This window comes from Bufo gargarizans, chromosome 2 (assembly GCF_014858855.1).
Source record: "Bufo gargarizans isolate SCDJY-AF-19 chromosome 2, ASM1485885v1, whole genome shotgun sequence".
Taxonomy (NCBI): Eukaryota; Metazoa; Chordata; class Amphibia; order Anura; family Bufonidae; genus Bufo; species Bufo gargarizans.
Window position 1 is genome coordinate 628,228,757 of NC_058081.1, and position 14,566 is coordinate 628,243,322.

Below are 14,566 nucleotides of genomic sequence, written 5' to 3' on the forward strand. Positions count from 1 at the left end.
TCCATCTTTTGGAAGGACATTCCCTATTTTTGACCCAAGTCCCTCTCTGCTCCTTAAAGCAGTCTCTCTTTTTGCTCTGAGGTATAGATTTGCATTACTAAATTTGCAAAATTGATCCAGAAAGTGTTTTTCTGCTTCATATCTGTATATCAGAGTCTGCCTTATGTTATTTCATTGTTTGATGCAATTTGGGTTTTAGACATTTCTGTATTCAGATAATTTTGCGCCATTGTGTAAAAGGAAACTATTAAAGTGTATAAATATGCCGAAAAAATTGACTTTTACACAATGAATCACATGTCCCTCTTTACTCGTCCAAAAAAGTTAGGATTCTGCTCTCACAAGTGGTAAATTTGTGTATCTTCACTGCCTCTAGTGGAGGTGACACAAACTGCACATGAAATCGCGAATAAAAGCATATGGATCAGTTGCTGAGTAATGGACAATGGTTATCAGTCTTGATTCCCCACTTAGGGTCAATTCACACATCTGCAATTCTGTACCGCATTGTGCGGAATGGAATTGCGGACCCGTTCATTTCTGTGGGGCCGCGCGATGTGCTGCCCGGATCCGGAAATGCGTACCCGCACTTCCGGGTCCGCATTTCTGTTCCCCCAAAAAATAGAACATGTCCTATTCTTGTCCGCAATTGCAGACAAGAACAGGCATATTCTATTAAGTGCCGGCGATGTGTGGTCCACAAAATGCGGATTGTACATTGCCGGTGTCCGTGTTTTGTGGATCCGCAAAACACACACAGTTGTGTTAATGGACCCTTATAGAGATTTTATCACGTTACTGAGTCAGATCATTGCCCACAGTAAGCCGATAAACCACCTAGTTTGTTGGCAGCACATCTCCCTGTATAAACGCCCCAACCATATGCAAACTGTATTGACAATCATTCTGCCACATGTAAATGGCCCAGACAAATTGGAACAGCTCACCCACTGTTGATTTGCTTCTCCAGGTCTTCAGCAGTCCAGCATATGGTGATGTGTGTGGCCTGCCTGTAGGACTACAAGTGACAGCATGTATAGGAAAATGTTCATCTGTCCAACACCATTTTGGCCGACAATCGTTTGCGAAAACACCGTTTATCACTGTCATTAAAGTGAACCTGTCACCATTAAATGCAGTGCAATCTGCAGGCAGCATGTTACAGAGCAGAAGGATCTGAGCAGATTGATGTATAGTTATGGGAAAAGATTCAGTAAAACTTATAATATATATTCATTTCTCTACTTTCTAACCCCATGTACAGCTATCAGTGACTGACAGCTATCTCTGTATACTTAAAGGGGTTGTCTGTGTTTTTATTTACTTTATATTGACCTATTAGACCAAAAGCTTTCACAGGAACGCTCCTTCTTGACAACTGGCTTGTATAAATGGCCAGCCGATATACAAGGAAAACTCTTGTTCATTGTTTCATCAGATGAAAGATGCCGGATTATCAGCAGCACATCTCGCTGTGTAATCAGGCACATGCTGTCGATAATGAATAAAACTGAACGAGGGAGGAATGGCTGCGGTACCAATCGTTCCTCCCGCATTGTTTGCATCGGCCTGTGTAATCAGGCCACTGCAAACGGCGCCGATCGATGTATCATACATTAGCGCTCGCACTGCCTGAAGATCGGACAGTGTGATACCACTATCATGCAGGAATGCTATCCGTCACTAATAACTCCTCCCCCGTGTACAACTAAAATCAGAAAAAGCAGAGATTTAGGCCGCTTTCAGACAAGCGTATTGAAATCCATCAGTATTCTGGCTCAGGATCCTGATGATATACCATCAGTATTGTCATCAGGAATTACATGCATATTTCTTCCTTCATTATTTATGCACTGCACAGACGGTAATGTGCGTATTTGGAAAAAAATCCGCACAAAACTCTGATATGCTGCGGATTTCAAATACTGACGGAAATTATACGCCCATGTGAATATCTCTATTCATTAACATTATCAGCGGATTCCGGAACATAAAATTTGGATTATATACGCATTGCAAATACGCTCCTCTGAAAGCAGCCTTAGGCTACATTCACATCTGCGTTTTTGCTGGATCCATCATGGATCATCAAAAACGCTTCCGTCATGATAATACACCTGTCTGCATCCGTTGTGAACGGATCCGGTTGTATTATCTCTAAAATAGCCATGATGGAGAAAATGGATCCGTCACCATTGACTTACATTGTCATGACGGATCCGTATTGCTCTGCATCCCAGGACGCACTCCCAGGTCACTCTCAAAAACGCTGCTTGCAGCTCTTTTGTGTGCATCATGCAATGAAATGCAATGAAACTGAACGGAACGCATTCTGGTGGACTGCGTTCCCTTGACAATGAATGGGGACAAAGCTGAAGCTTTTTCCTCTGTTATTGAGATCCTATGACGGATCTCAATAGCGGAAAGGGAAAGCGCAAGTGTGAAAGTAGCCTTACCTGTATAAATCACAAGTATTACTGAATCTCTTACCACAGAATCTGCTCGGCTCCTCCTGCTCTATAACATCCTGCATTTCATGGTGACAGGTTCTCTTTAACCCCTTAACGACCCAGGACGAGAATGCTCGTCCTTAAATGCCGACACGAGCGCTCTCGTCCTGCAGTCGTTCCTCCCCCCGCATGCGGTCCCCTCGGTCAGCAGCAGAGATCCAGCGGTTACTGACCGCCGGATCCCTGCTGCATCCACCAGCATCGGCGATAACGCCGATGCCGGTGGATTAACCTCTCATATGCTGTGGTCAGCGCTGACCGCGGCATATGGGAGGTTTGCGCTCCCTCACCTCATGCATCGGGTCCCCGCTCTGCTGTGGCGGGGACTCGATCGTTGCCATGGCAGCCCCAAGCCTTTCCAAGGCTTGGGGCCTGTCATGTACGGAAGCCTAAGAGGCCCAGCCCCCAGGCTGGGTTTCCTAGGCAACTGTTAGCGTCTTACAGTGTAAGGCCTCATGCACACGACCGTTTTTTTTTTTAAGATCCGCAAAAAACGGGGTCCGTAGGTCCGTGACAGTTTTTTCGTCCGTGGGTCTTCCTTGTTTTTTGCAGGATCCACGGACATGAAAAATTAAAAAAAAATTTAAGTCAAGTTTGCCATTGAAATGATAGGAAAAAACGGACACGGATCACGGACACGGATCACGGACGCAGATGACAATCTTGTGTGCATCCGTGATTTTTCACGGACCCATTGACTTGAATGGGTCCGTGAACCGTTGGCCGTGAAAAAAATAGGACAGGTCATATTTTTTTCACGGCCAGGAAACACGGATCACGGATGCAGCTGCCAAACGGTGCATTTTCCGATTTTTCCACTGACCCACTGAAAGTCAATGGGTCCGCGACCGCGAAAAAAAAAAAAAAAACGGAAAACGGCACAACGGCCACGGATGCACACAACGGTCGTGTGCATGAGGCCTAAGACACTAACAGTTCAATACAGCACAATACAGATGTATTGTGCTGTATTGAAACAAGGATCAGACCCTGTAAAAAATTAAGTGAAAAAAAGTTAATAAAATTAAAGTTTTACAAAAATAATTAAAAGTTTCAAGTATAACAAAAAAGCGTCCTTTTCCAAAATAAAGTAGAACAAATTGCAAAAAAAAAATAGGGAAAAGACATATAGACATATTAGTATCGTTGCGTCCGTATCGACCAACACTATAAACATATCACATGTGAGCTATACCCTCAGATGAACACCATAAAAAATAAAAACTGTGCTAAATAAACCATTTTTTTGTCACCTTGTGTAATAGCAAAAAGTGTAATAGCAAGCGATCAAAAAGTCATATGCACCCCAAAATAGTGCCAATCAAACCATCATCTCATCCCGCAAAAATCATACCCTACCCAAGATAATCGCCCAAAAACTGAAAAAACTATGGCTCTCAGAATATGGAGACACTAAAACATAATTTTTTTTTTGTTTCAAAAATGATATTATTGTGTAAAACTTACATAAATAAAAAAAAACTATACATATTAGGTATCGCCGCATCTGTATCGACCGGCTCTATAGAAATAGCATGTGACATAACCCCTAGGTGAACACCGTAAAAAAATAAAAATAAAAACGGTGTAAAAAAAGCAATTTTTTGTCATCTTACATCACAAAAAGTGTAATAGCAAGCGATCAAAGTCATATGCACCCCAAAATAGTGCCAAACAGTCATCTCATCCCGCAAAAAATGAGACCCTACCTAAGATAATCGCCCAAAAACTGAAAAAACTATGGCTCTCAGACTATGGAGACACTAAAACATGATTTTTTGTTTCAAAAATGAAATCATTGTGTAAAACTTACATAAATGAAAAAAATTATATACATATTAAATATCGCCGCGTCCGTGACAACCTGCTCTATAAAAATACCACATGATCTAACCTGTCAGATGAATGTTGTAAATAACAAAAAAAAGGTGCCAAAAAAGCTATTTCTTGTTACCTTGTCTCACAAAAAGTGTAATATAGAGCAACCAAAAATCATATGTACCCTAAACTAGTACCAACAAAACTTCCACCCTATCCCGTAGTTTCTAAAATGGGCTCACTTTTTTTGGAGTTTCTACTCTAGGGGTGCATCATGGGGGCTTCAAATGGGACTTGGTGTCCAAAAAAACTGTCTAGCAAAATCTGCCTTCCAAAAACCGTATGGCATTCCTTTCCTTCTGCGCCCTGCCGTGTGCCCGTACAGTGTTTTATGACCACATATGGGGTGTTTCTGTAAACTACAGAATCAGGGCCATAAATATTGAGTTTTGTTTGGCTGTCAACCCTTGCTTTGTTATTAGAAAAAAATTATTAAAATGGAAAATTTGCCCAAAAATTTAAATTCTGAAATTTCATCTCTATTTGCCAATAACTCTTGTGGAACACCTAAAGGGTTAACAATGTTTGTAAAATCTGTTTTGAATACCTTGAGGGGTGTAGTTTCTTAAATGGGGTCACTTTTATGGAGTTTCTACTCTAGGGGTGCATCAGGGGGGCTTCAAATGGGACATGGTGTCCAAAAAAACAGTCTAGCAAAATCTGCCTTCCAAAAACCGTATAGCATTCCTTCCCTTCTGCGCCCTGCCGTGTGCCCGTACAGCGGTTTATTACCACATATGGGGTGTTTCTGTAAACTTCAGAATCAGGGCCATAAATAACGAGTTTTGTTTGGCTGTTAACCCTTGCTTTGTAACTGGAAAAAAAATATTAAAATGGAAAATCTGCCCAAAAAGTTAATTTTGAAATTGTATCTCTATATTCCATTAATTCTTGTGAAACACCTAAAGGGTTAACAACGTTTGTAAAATCAGTTTTGAATACCTTGAGGGGTGTAGTTTCTAGAATGGGGTCATTTTTGGGTGGTTTCTATCATGTAAGCTTCACAAAGTGACTTCAGACCTGAACTGGTCCTTAAAAAGTTGGTTTTTGGAAATTTCTGTGAAATTTCAAGATTTACTTCTAAACTTCTAAGCCTTGTAACATCCCCCAAAAATAAAATGTAATTCCCAAAATGATCCTAACATGAAGAAGACATATGGGAAATGTAAAGTAATAACTATTTTTATAGGTATTAATATGTATTATAGAAGTAGAGAAATTAAAACTTGGAAATTTGCAAATTTTTCTAAAATTTTGGCAAATTTGGTATTTTTTTTTATAAATAAAAATATTTTTTTTGTGCTCCATTTTACAAGTGTCATGAAGTACAATATGTGACGAAAAAACTATCTTAGAATGGCCTGGATAAGTCAAAGAGTTTTAAAGTTATCACCACAAACAGTGACACTGGTTAGATTTGCAAAAAATGGCCTGGTCCTGAAGGTGAAAATGAGCCCGGTCTTTAAGGGGTTAAAGGGAACCTGTCACCGGGATTTTGTGTATAGTGAACTGAGGACATGGATGGCTAGATGGCCGCTAGCACATCCGCAATACCTAGTCCCCATAGCTCTGTGTGCTTTCATTGTGTAAAAAAAAAAAACGATTTGACACATATGCAAATTGACCTGAGATGAGTCCTGTCCCTGACTCCTCTCACGTACAGGACACATCTCAGGTTAATTTGCATATGTATCAAATTAGTTTTTTTACACAATAAAAGCACACAGAGCTATGGGGACTGGGTATTGCAAATGTAGCAGGGATCTAGCAACCCATGTCCTCAGTTCACTATACACAAAATTCCGGTGACAGGTTCCCGTTAAGAGAAGGCAATAAGCGGTGTGAAAGATTTATTCCCTGTAAATTAATGTTATCTCAGAGATTATCTGGCCCACTCTCTCTGGAGCAGATTCTTCAGATCTTGTAATATGCCGTAAATCCTTTCGACAAATTTAGTCCTGTGTTCAATGTGTCAAGGAGTGTCATAAATTTATATTCCCAAATTCTTCTGGATCTTTAGGATTTGCAATAGATGTTTTATGATGACTTTAATATGATCTTCATTGTGTCCTGGGTAACAAAAATGTTTCACCGCAGTAAAATGTGTCTTTTTCTCTTTAATTGTGTAGTGATGAGTCCTGATCTTTTCTTTAAAGGGGCTGTGTCATCTGAGGCATTGGTGGCTTAGGCCTCTTGCACACAAACGTTGTGCATCCATTCCGTTCATTGGGGACCGCAAATTGCGGGCAACGTCTGTGCGGCGGCCGGGGCAGATCTATTGTTTAAACAGTTCTATTTTTTGTGGGTACAGAGGAACGGACAGAAACACATCGTAAGCACTCCGTAGTGCTTCTATGGGGTTCCGATCCGTGCTTCCGTTCCGCATCTCCGTGATTTGAATGGGTCCGAATCCGTAATGCGGAGTGCACAAGGGCCCGTGCCCGTGTATTGCGGAGCTGCAATATGGGCACACAACATTCGTGTGCAAGAGGCCTTATTGCTAGGATAGACCTCCATATCAGATGGGACTCGCTCCTGTCTCCAGAAAAGTTATGGAGAACACACTGCGCAAAAGCAGCCAACCTCCATTCACGTCTGTGGGAGTTCTGAAAATAACCAAGCTCTGGCTCGGCTATTCTCGGAGGTCCCATAGAGGTGACGGGATAGGTGGCCGTGCATGCACAAAGATGCTTGACTGTTTTTGCAATTCCCATAGACGTGAATGCATACACAGTGTGATTTATTTAGTTTTGAGGGCCCCGTTCTGAGGATAGGAAGGTGGGACCCACACCTATCTGACATTAGTGGCATATCCTAGCCACCAATTCAGTTTTGCTGCATGTTGGGGATCCGTATACAGTCTGTGTTCATTATGTGGGAGCAGGTTTTGCAAACTCCTTACATTGCAGGGATTAGTTCCTTTTTGTGTGTCAGTGGGCAGTGAACATTTCTTAGGTTTGGAAGATTTGGCATAAATTAGGCGCACCACCATCACTCTGTGCGCCTGGAGTTACTGGAGTACTTTTCACTCCTCTTTTACGCCTTTTCCCAGGTGTAAAATATGGTATATTTGTCTGGGCCACTGGCGAGGACGGTGCCAAAAAAAACACCCGTGCAACAAAAATTTTGTGACTTTATGCCAAGAAGTGGCGGGGCACACTTAGTAAATGACCCCCATTGTTTTCAAACAATTATCCTTGTGTAGGAGATGTTGTAGTACCTATTACTTCTAGCTGTAGATTGTAGGTCACTACCAGAAGTACATGATTTTGTCTTGTGGCTCTTTTATCTTCAACTGAAGCAGGGTGAAGGCCCTACTTTTTATTAGGGCTCGTTCACACAAACGTGTGAAGCCCGTGCTGTGGACCGTAAATTGCAGTCCGCAATGCACGAGCACCGTCCGTGGGGCAGTCACATGGCGATTGTGGACCCATTTACTTGAAATGGTCCGCGATCCCTTCGTTCCGCAAAAAGATAGAGCATGTTCTATCTTTTTGCGGTGCGCAGGCACGGAACGGAACCCCAGGAAGCACTCCGTAGTGCTTCTGTAGCGTTTAGTTCCGTGCTTCCGTTCCACAGCTCCAGATTTGCGGACCCATTCAAGTGAATGGGTCCGCATCCGTGAACGGTGCCCGTGTGAACGAGCCCTTAGTCTGTTGTTTTTCTAAATGTCCATGTATTATTATTATTTATATTATTTACACTGCTCTTACACATTTTGTGTGTGTAATATATATATACACACATACACACAAATATATAGTGTGTGTTTCTTCAGACACAAGCTGTAAAATCTCACCCATTGTTGGTTGGTCGAAATTGGAGCAACGGGGGCGTTGCCGTTACACCTAAGGGCTCTGCTCTCTCTGCCACTGCTGTGATCTCTCCACTTTGATTGACAGGGCCAGGCAGTGAAAAGGTCATCACACCAGGCCCTGACTTCTAAATCAGGAGATTAGGTAGAAGAAAATGTAATTAAAAATAAATTTTAACTAAAAAGTCACCCTTGGCCTCACCCACTTTATCCGAGTAAAGTGGAGCAGATGCTTCATAAATATGGCATTCGTTCTGACCACTGTATTTCTCAATGTATTCACGCCAGACAAATGTCATAAACACACTGATAAATCTCCTGCTTCCTGTCTATTACAAATCACTGTGCCTGCAGCCACCACTAGGGGGAGCTCAGTGCATAGGAATTTGTACAATTGCTGTAATCATCTGTTTGTACAGAGCTCCTCCTAGTGGTGAGTGCTGCAAAATGCAGTGTTTTTACATTGGGAAATGAAAGAATAAGGGCAGAGGTCCCCCTCACCTTTGACCCTATAGCAGTTGCCTGGCCTGCTGCCATTGAAGGTATGCCACTGTTCACAGATCAAGGATCATTGTAACTCCTATCATTATGTTAGGATATGTGATGTCATCAGTCTACCCACATCTTGCATTATCAGACGCTCCCCCCCCCCCCCTTTTCTTCCTTTCACAACAGTCTCATTCAGGGCGGACTTTGTGCAGAAGTCGTTCCTTTTTCTTAGCCGTGATGACGACGTGTTCCCCTATTACACAGCTTGTAGTGGCTGTATATGGCCAATAACATGCTGCTGCTTCCTGTGCTTCCCACACGCCATCATGAGTGTCACTTCTCACCTTCTGTAGTAGTGCGAGGGAATGACTCAGATCTGTCGAGATGGTGTTTCAGACTTGTAGGAATATTTTACATCACGCTGGGGGATATTTCAGCAGACTCCTCCCTAGCAACAGCACAACATGAGCTCTAGGGACAGGCAGTTAAAGGGACAGTCCATAAATAAAAATCATAATCCACGACCTGATTGAGGAGGCCAAGTGGTATGAATGCTGCTCATGTAGCAGCCCTTGTCCACATGCTGTCTGAATAAAAGCCTGTACAGTGGCTTCACTAAGCGTCCCACTCTGTGCACGGCATAAAACCTTTATTTTATGCACCCATATAACCTCGGCGCTTTACAGACATTAGCATCAAGCTGTCCCCAATGGGGCTCACAATCTAAGGTCCCTATCAGTATGTCTTTGGATTGTGAGGAAACCCACGCAAACACGGGGAGAACATTGGTCGGATTCGACCCTAGGACCCCAGCGCTGCAAGGCACCAGTGCTAACCACTGACTCCTTATCTGATCACTTTGCCTTGGACACTCTTCATGCCAGGAAGGACCTTTCTGTTCGAGGGGTGAACATGCCATGGAGGCAGCCTATGGCCATTGACGACAACCTGGCTTAGTCCTATCTTCTGTGCAGATTCCCCCTCTTCAGAGGCACTGCATTGGTAGCAAACAGGGCTGTGGGAAATTGACCCAGGATCATGGAAAATGGCACAGAATGGGGAACAAAAATGAGGCCCTTCTGACCCGAGTGGCAATTCTAGCTGGCCCATAATAAGAGGCCCTTTTAATTTTAACTGCGGAGTCCCCTCCCTCTTTATGTACTGAAATAGTGGTCACGCTGACAGTAAAGGGCCTTTTACATAAGTCAATAATCTGGCATGAATGTTCGTACTCCCTATTGTTTAAACATGCCACCTATCATCCGACAACTGAGCGTCTACTCGTTTGTCAGGTGATTACATCTTTTACGCAGCATGAAAGACTGACAGTTGTCTGAGGAGCATCACCCTGTGTAAAAAAGTGCAAAAAGAGAAAATTAACAGACTTCTATAATTTTTCTAAAAAAAAAAAAAAAAAAGTCTCAAGTTGCATCTCCTACTTTGAGCGCTGCAGGATCCTCAGTGAAATATAAAGATGATAGCATCCATGAAAAGTTATTTATTCCCAGACAACCCCTTTAAAGGCTAATAGCCGTTTTAAATGAATTTGTGGTGTTTTTAGTATAAAAATATATATTTTTTTACCATCTGTTGCTTCCATGTGTCCAGTGGTGTTGCTGTTGCGGCTGGGTGTGGGCTCTTGAGAGAATTAGTCTCCTTCCCCATCTGGCAGCTGTCTCTTCTTTACAATCCTAACACACTAGGAATAGGAAGTCTTGTCAGCTATACTGCAGTGGTAATACAGAGGCTCTGCTTTTTCCTTGACAAGCAGAGCTAAAATTTCATTTGGCTGCTCTGCAGTGGACAAAGGATGACTATACTGAGCTGAGAATGACTGAGCATGTGTGTCCACTGGCAGTAAAAAATAAGGTGTCCTCCCCGGATATTTGACTGCAGGGGCAGATCACCTGGGTACCGCTCAGAGAAGTAAGAAAATATGGAAAGAAGGGGAGCAGTAACAATTTAAAACTTAACTTTTGCTAAATCGATTCTCCCAAGACACCTTACAAACAAAAAATGCACAACAAGACAGACATAACCCCTACAAAGGGGGGGGGGGGGGGGGGGGGTTGGGTTTAGCGCAGCGTAGGTAGTGCTGCACACCAACACAGGTATCGCCCTCCCCAGGCCTATGGAATATATCACAAAGACCTGTGATGGAAGGACCGAGTGATCCCTAGTGTCTGAATCCCTTGGAGTAGCCAAAGGAACAAACGTGAAAAATGGAAAATTCTTACCAATTTTTATGGGCCTCGCTTAGCAACCGCGTGTTTAAGGGCTAAAACAGGAGGTAGTCACATGTAGCGGGTAGGTACTTCATCCGATATTCATGGAAGACGGAGAAGGACGTCAGGGGTATCCATACGGTCCGGTATTAGAGTGGCCAGACATGCATATTGCTATACACTTTGAACACCAGGTGGCACCATACTATGCAAGTAATGAATGAATATATACGGCAGGGCTTGACAAATTTCCTTGGAATCTAGGAGCCAGCTAAAAAAGTTAGGAGCCAGGCAGAGCCGCGTCATAAAGCCCCCCAGTAGATGCCCCCATAGTGCTCCCCCCCCCACATCTCCATAGAGCACACCCAATAATGCATGCCAGTACATAGGGCCCCCAGTAGATGCCCCCATAGTGCTCCTTCCCCTCTTCTCCATAGTGCCCCCCATAATGTGCCAGTATATAGGGCCTCAATAGTGCCCCCCATGTTGTGGCAGTATATAGGGCCACCATAGTGCTTCCCCTCTTCTCCATAGTGCCCCCATATTGCGCCAGTATATAGGGCCCCCATAGTGCTTCCCCTCTTCATAGTGCCCCCGCCATATTGTGCCAGTATATAGGGCCCCATAGTGCTTCCCTTCTTCTCCTTAGTGCCTGCCCCCCCTTCTTGCCACAGTATACTATAACTAATAAAAACAATAAACTCATATACTTACCTTATGCTGCTGTCAGTGATGCGATGCAGGCCTCTTTCAGGCTGTGTCCCGCACTGTACGGCTCAGGCGGCACGATGACGTCATTGCGCCGCCTGCACCGGCCTCTGATGGGCTACAGGCCTAGTGCCTGTAGCCTATCAGAGGAACAGGCAAGGGAGACGCCTCTCCCCTGCTCCTCCGCACCATTCATCTGTATCGCTGTCCTGGGGACGGCGATACAGATGAATATGGAGTTGAGCGCTTCCACAATGGAGGCGCTCATCTCCACTCCTGCTGCCTCCGGACAGAACGGGCCCCCCTCCGGCGCTCCGCACCCGTCGCTCGTGCACCTTTGAAAACAGGCTGACAAATACCCAAGCGCCAGGACCAAATTCCTGATCGCCATGGACATATATACATATATATATATATATATACTGTAGTTGCTGCAGTGGAGTTAGCCTTCAGCTTATGGTTCTACCAGAGACCTTAAAGCGAATCTGTCAGCTCTGAAACATCCTCCAAACTTTATTGTGTGGTGTATAGTGTAAGTGATACCAAGACCGGTTATGTCATTTTTATCTTCATATTCACTTAACTTCTTATGCTGTGCTTCCATAAACCAGCAGTAAGATGCATTGAGAGGACTCCTGAGCTCACGCACATTATGGAGAGGACTCAATGAGGAGTCCTCTCACAGATCGCCTTTAATAGTGCGACTGCTGAGCCCCATTACTATCGCCAAATGTGAATATGGCCCAATATTGTCTTCCTGCGTAAGGGAGGTGTCTATAAGAACCGAAATAACGGTGGGTAATATTAGCACAGATAATGCCACGTCCCATAAAGGATACGGACGGCGTATTTATAAGGGCAGTAATATTTGCCATTACACTCAGTATTTATATTTGACACATTTACGTCCCGTTTGCCAGGAGGAGATTGTATTATGTACCTGACACCTTCTATGAGGCCATAATGAAAACGACTTTTGTTCCTATAATCATTCTTCAGCTTTTGTGACAGGAAACTTCCGCTCTCAGATTTCACAACGTGAAAAACGTTTTTCTTTTAATGTCTTTTTATTACACGTGACTTTTATAAAAGGTGAACCTGAAATCTGAGCATGGAGATGATAATCCAGATAATTTGCCCTGAATCTTTCCAGCAGGGAGCTAAAGGGATATGTTCTTATAAGGCCTCATGACCGTCTTTTCGGTCCGCATCCGATCCACACTATTTGCGGCTTGTATGTTGACCCGTTCATTTCTATCAGGTCGCAAAAAAAAATGCAGATGTCACCCGTGTGCTGTGTGCAGCCGTGCCGCAAATGATAGAACATGTCCTATTCTTTCCTGTTTTGCAGCGCTGCTCTCATTGAAGTGAATAGGAGCAGTGCTGCAGTTAGGCTACGTTCACACTTGCCTTTAACTTTTCCTGTATTGAGATGCGACAAAACTGAACAGAACGTAATGCACCAAATTGCATTGTGTTCCGTTTGGTTGCGTTCTCATACCATGGAATGCAGAGCAAAACGGATCTGGCACCATTGACTTGCATTGTGTGTCATGCCGGATCCGTTTAATCGGACACAATAGAGTCTGGAGGGGATGGTCAGATCATTGTGTAGCTGGCCAGCGGCTGTGAAGAGAGCTAGGTGGCCCCCTGGGCATCGGCACACTGGGATGTAGGGTCTGTAGGGTCTATGGCCAGTCCGCCCCTGGTTACAAACTCCATCCACTGCACAATGGAGCTGTGTAGTTCTGGGGCTTATTTCCAGCGTCAGAGCTACTCTGAAAGAGAGCTGATCAGCGGAGATGTGGGGTGTCAGACCCTCGCCATTCTGATGGCCATCAATGTTAAAAGGGTTGTCTGAGTTATAAAAACATTTATTTTTTAGCACTGTAAATCTGATGGGCAGCAATATATAACTGAGCTAAGCAAGTTTTAGGTAAAACATTCCCCCCCCCCCCCTAATTTCCCTGGTTCTCTTCTGGCTCCTTGTTTACCTGCAATAACAACAATCTCTGCCCCTCCCCCTGCTCTGCAAAGGGAGTGAATACTAATGCTGCCCTGAGTGACATGTCTGCCTGCTGGGAGACTCAGCAGAATGTTGTATGTATAGAACTACAAGTCTCAGCTGTACAATGACACTGCTGATACACACAGGATCTTCCCCCTACCTGTTATTTTGCAGAACTCCACTAGTCTCTGTGAGCTCCTATGCTCAGCATGTGTCTCCTCAATGCCTGCAGCTACTCAGTAAAGCCTTCAGCCCTGAGTCTGTGCAGCTAAGGGAGAGAGCAGATGGCAGCACAGTGAGGTCTGGTGTACAGACACACCCCTGATCTTTCAGGCTTGTGCACCAATCATCATCAGAGCAGGGAGAGAAGCTGACATCACCGGTCATGTGACCCTCAGTGAGATCTGAGAAACCAGCCACTGGAGATAAAGTGATTGAATTATAAAGTCCTTTCATTTGCCTAGTTAGAAACATACAAAGAACAAAAAATAACTGACAACCCCTTTAAAATCCTGGAATACCTCTTTAAGATCCATTGACACAAATAACCAATATAATTTACTGTAGCACATTATGCAATTTTATTAACATTTTTTCTCCTTGCCTTTTTTTTTTTTTTTTAGCCCCAATGATGCTAATAACAAGCCACTGTCTGTGGGTACGTTGACATGGAAATCCCGCACTATGACGCTAAAATAGGGTCACTTGGAGAGTACAAGAGGGCTTCACAATCAGGTTGTTGTTCCCCTCCCCCTACATTCGCAGTGCTCACTATTCCGTCCTCAGGCTGTGTGGCATGGTTACAGTGCGAATGACTTTGCATCACTTCTGTAAATGTTTCCTGTGTTCCTGTGATGGCGAGAAGACCACAATGTTTGTCGAGGGAGAGGGAGGGAGTCTACATTATAGAAGTATCTGAATAGGCCGCCTTGTT